At 41.5% G+C, this 4959-nt stretch overlaps 1 non-coding gene across 1 annotated transcript; it reads right to left on the reverse strand.

The window, feature by feature from the left end:
• Positions 1-395: 395 nt before the first annotated feature.
• LOC124030485 lies at positions 396-559 on the reverse strand. Its single transcript, XR_006837974.1, has one exon. It is a non-coding gene; the product is annotated as a U1 spliceosomal RNA (small nuclear RNA).
• Positions 560-4959: the final 4400 nt, after the last annotated feature.

The raw sequence follows: 4959 nt of genomic DNA on the forward strand, positions 1-4959 counted from the left end.
CTATTATTCCCACACGGTCTCCAATTCAAGTACTAACCAGTCCCTGCTAAACTTTATGAGTTTATTACGGTAAAGTATATAAAGTTACTGAGTCTCAAAAACAAGTAAATTGAACCAAATATAGCAGCATACCCTTTTCATTAATTATGCTAAAATTGCCAATTATTTCTATTTTCCACATATTCCTAACATTAGAAAACAACACATGAATCGGATACAGCACCGAGCAAAGCGATGGACATGGATAAACCCTGTTGATTTTAGGATCTGTAAACAGCAGACCTACTGCAAATATAAGCACCCAAAGGATAAGAAATATGCGTGATATCTACATATCAATGCTTCGTTTACTTAAAAAAACGATGAACCAGAGGGTTTACATTCACAATGAAATCAGGGGGAGAGCGCGAACGCAGTCCCCCACTACCAGAAATTATGCAATCGAGATTTCCACATTTGAGAAATTCGCAGGGGTCAGCACAGCCGGAGTGCAATGGCTGAGCCTCGCCCTGGGTGAACCGCCTTCTTGATCACGGTGTCTCCCTTGCCAGGTAAGTATGAGTTGTACATGAGTAATGTGGGATAGTGTTTCCCGTGCAAACGTGTTAGTCTAATGGTTATAGCACCACAGCTATTGAGAAAGAAAGCAAATAATTTAAATGAACGTTCAGTGTTATTTCGTCTGCCTGTAGATAGAGAGGTGAAAACACGTTTGAATTGTTATTTTACTCGTAAAATATGAGTGTTTTTCCATTTTCCCAGGATGCAATTCTGCAGAATTTAGCATAACAAAAACATTTTTATTAAACGTGTCTGATAGCTGAAACTATCATGAATTATTATAAATGCCCCTGAGTACATCCAAAAATATTCTGAAACACACATAAAGCCAAGTGAATGGAATTTGTGATTTTATTTTGCCTTTCTCGTCTCGTGGTTAAAACCAGACTGCAATTCTACTATAGACCACTAGTGGCCACCCTCCCCAGTCCCTCACAGCCACCCATGCAGGCACATTGAAACAGGGAGCGCTGATGCAGTTAGAATAACATTATTATATATTATATTAGTATTGTATTTCCACCACACCACCTCTTAATTAACAAATTAATAATAATAATAATAATAATAATTAAGAATGTTACTGTCAGCTGTTCCCTGATAATACAAGAGAAGTGTGGACTGCTGAAAAAAACGAAGAAAAAAAAAACGAATGAGCATTGATCAAGAGTCATCAAAATTGTTAAAAGGTTAAAAAACAACTAATCTGATAAATGCAACAGTTTGACAATGGATGAAGATACTCCTAACGTTTTACAAGTGGTGGGAAAAGTACCCAATTGTCATACTTGAGTAAATGTTCAGATACTTTAATAGGAAATGACTCAAGTGAAAGTGAGTCACTCAGTGAAATACTTCTTGAGGATTTAAATATACTCAAGTATCAAAATTAAATGTAATTGCAAATATGTACTTAATTATCAGAATCATTACAAATTCCTTATATTAAGCAAACTAGATGGAACAATTGTTTGTGTTTAAAATGTAAATAAACAAAATACAGACAGCAAGGGGCATACTTTATCACTCAGGCATCATTTACAAACAAAGCATGTGTTTAGTGAGTCCACCAGATCAGAGGCAGTAGAGATGATCAGGGATGTTATCTGTTTAGTGAGTCCACCAGATCAGAGGCAGTAGAGATGATCAGGGATGTTATCTGTTTAGTGAGTCCGCCAGATCAGAGGCAGTAGAGATGACCAGGGATGTTCTCTGTTTAGTGAGTCCGCCAGATCAGAGGCAGTAGAGATGACCAGGGATGTTCTCTGTTTAGTGAGTCCGCCAGATCAGAGGCAGTAGAGATGACCAGGGATGTTCTCTGTTTAGTGAGTCCGCCAGATCAGAGGCAGTAGAGATGACCAGGGATGTTCTCTGTTTATTGAGTCCGCCAGATCAGAGGCAGTAGAGATGACCAGGGATGTTCTCTGTTTAGTGAGTCCCCCAGATCGGCAGTAGCCAGTCAGGGATGACTAGGAATGCTCAGTTGAGTGCCGTGTAGCCACGTCTTGTTACAGCTGGCCATCAGGATACTAGGAAGAGGAGGCCGTGTAGCCCGTCTTTTTCAGCCTAGCCATCAGGATACTAGGAAGAGGAGGCCGTGTAGCCAGTCTTTTCAGCTAGCCATCAGGATACTAGGAAGAGGAGGCCGTGTAGCCCGTCTTTTCAGCTAGCCATCATGATACTAGGAAGAGGAGGCCTTGTCGCCCGTCTTTTCAGCTGGCCATCAGGATACTAGGAAGAGGAGGCCTTGTAGCCCGTCTTCTCAGCTAGCCATCAGGATACTAGGAAGAGGAGGCCGTGTAGCCCATCTTTTCAGCCTAGCCATCAGGAAACTAGGAAGAGGAGGCCTTGTAGCCCGTCTTCTCAGCTAGCCATCAGGATACTAGGAAGAGGAGGCCGTGTAGCCCATCTTTTCAGCCTAGCCATCAGGATACTAGGAAGAGGAGGCCTTGTAGCCGATTTTCAGTCTAGTCATAGGATACTAGGAAGAGGAGGCCTTGTAGCCAGTCTTTTCAGCTGGCCATCAGATACTGGGAAGGAGGCCGTGCAGCCCGCTCTTTCAGCTAGCCATCAGGATACTAGGAAGAGGAGGCCGTGTAGCCCGTCTTTTCAGTCGGTGTTGCGCTTCGGTCATCTTGGCCAGGAGCAACAGGTACGCTAGCTGGTCATGGAACAAAGGAGGGAATGCAGTATTCCATATCTGAGGAGGCCGAGAGAGATATTTGCATGAGCTCCAGTTCATTATCCAGAAGTGTTTATGTCGGTCGTGAGGAGATCATTGCACAAACCATCTGAGCAAACAAAGTACTCAATGAATGCTTTTAATAGCAATAAAAAGTCAAGTCGAGCAGCAATGAATCCTTCAGAATTAATATGAGGGGTACACTAGTTACCTGGTTTGAGGAGTTAGCCAAGTAAACTATATATACTGTAACTGCTGTTATGGTGAAGTGGAGACATCTAGGAGCAACAACGGCTCAACCGCTGACGTGGTAGGCCACACAAACTCACAGAAAGGGAACGTTGAGTGCTGAATCGCATAGTGCACACAAATTGTCTCACATCGGTTGCAACACTCACTACGAGTTCCAAACTGCCTCTGGAGCAAAGTCAGCACAAAAACTGTTCATCAACAATAACTGTTCGTCAAGAGCTTCATGAAATGGGTTTCCATGGCCGAGCAGCCGCACACAAGCCTAAGATCACCATGCGCAATGCCAAGCGTCTGCTGAAGTGGTGTAAAGCTCCCCTGCCGTTGGACTCTGGAGCAGTGGAAACACGGTCTCTGGAGGGAAAAATCACGCTTCACCATCTAGCAGTCTGATGGACTAATCTGGTTTTGACTGGATGCTAGGAGAATGCTACACCCCAATGAATAATGCCAACTGTAAAGTTTGGTGGAGGAATAATTGGTCTGTGGCTGTTTTTCATGGTTCCGGCTAGGCCCCTTAGTTCCAGCCTTATGGATGTGACATTTCCGCACAAAATGTCTCAGAGAATTGGCTTATCAGGCATAAATAAACATGTTAATGTGTATATTTGTAACAACCTGTCTGGGGAAGTGTAGACACAAAATTACAATGGTCTAAGCAATACCACTTTGAAGTAACAGAACAACAAATCTTGTGACGTAAATGGACAGGCATTTTTGGGAGAACGTACACATCAGCAAAAGTCTGTGAATCTCAAATGGTAAAATATGAATAGCCACTTTGAAAGTAAGGCTTGTCTACACACAAAAACCACAATGATGAACATTGTGATATATATCAGAGAGGAAAATGTACTGTTGTGGATGTGACAGCCTCCGTTACAGAAGTGACACTGTGCAAAATGACTGTTTATATATTATAAAGATTTCTTCACCGAACTTCATCATACTTTTGTTGTCATCTGAAAATGCAGTGTACCTCAAAGAACCAAGAAATCACTAGCATCGTGAATAGTTATTGTATATGCTATCAAAAGTCTTAACCAAACATGAATGCACAAATGTGCTAAAAAAATGTATATTCATTGCGAATTAGAGTGCTGCATACCTCAACAATTATATGAATATTTGCAATTTGGTGACAGGGTCCCAGAAAACAGACAACAAATGACACTGCACAATTTACAATATTTTAGTCATTTCCATTCAAGATCATTTATGACTGTTTTATTTCTAATATTAAATGCTATTATCAAATCACCTACTGAGTAACAGAATAAACAAACAGAAACTCAAACTCAATTCAAAGTATTTTTAAACATTTTATAAAGTCAGGTTTTGTGTTAATCTCACACATTTTAATCTGCAGCAGAGGCTCTATGAAAATGGTACTTCCTCCCACTGTTGTCCACAAAACAACACAGGGACTGGAACAACTTGACCTGCAGCCACCTAGGCCTGGTCGTCCTTGGCTGGCGAGATATACACACATCCTGTGTAGTCGTCTCTCCTCAAGAACTGCATCAGAGTCGGTCTTTATCTGCTACCAGTCCTACAAACTGCCTGTATATACACAGAGTATACCAAACATTATGAACACCTTCATAATTGAGTTGAGAAATAAAAGGGGCTGTGTGATAAGCACATCAAAGATGATTAACGATAAGTAATTATAAAAAGGCACTTCAACAAGCCCATTTCACACCATAGCCTTCTGAATTTGCAAGATAACTTTTTTTTCATTTTTTATTTTGGCACAAATTAAATTGTGCCACTGACTGCCCATGTGTTGACGTTTCAGCATGGTCTCAATGAAGAGTTCGCTGTTCGACTAGCCACGTGCAACATGCATGAGCAGTCACAAACCTGATAAAGTTAGCTGCAGGCGGACAAGCAATATCCGCCTTCGTAGTACGGATGAAGCCTGATCTGGAATTTGAAGCTAACTGAATGAAGCTGGCTAGCTT

The sequence above is a fragment of the Oncorhynchus gorbuscha genome, unplaced genomic scaffold, assembly GCF_021184085.1.
Source record: "Oncorhynchus gorbuscha isolate QuinsamMale2020 ecotype Even-year unplaced genomic scaffold, OgorEven_v1.0 Un_scaffold_12021, whole genome shotgun sequence".
In the NCBI taxonomy this organism is placed as follows: Eukaryota; Metazoa; Chordata; class Actinopteri; order Salmoniformes; family Salmonidae; genus Oncorhynchus; species Oncorhynchus gorbuscha.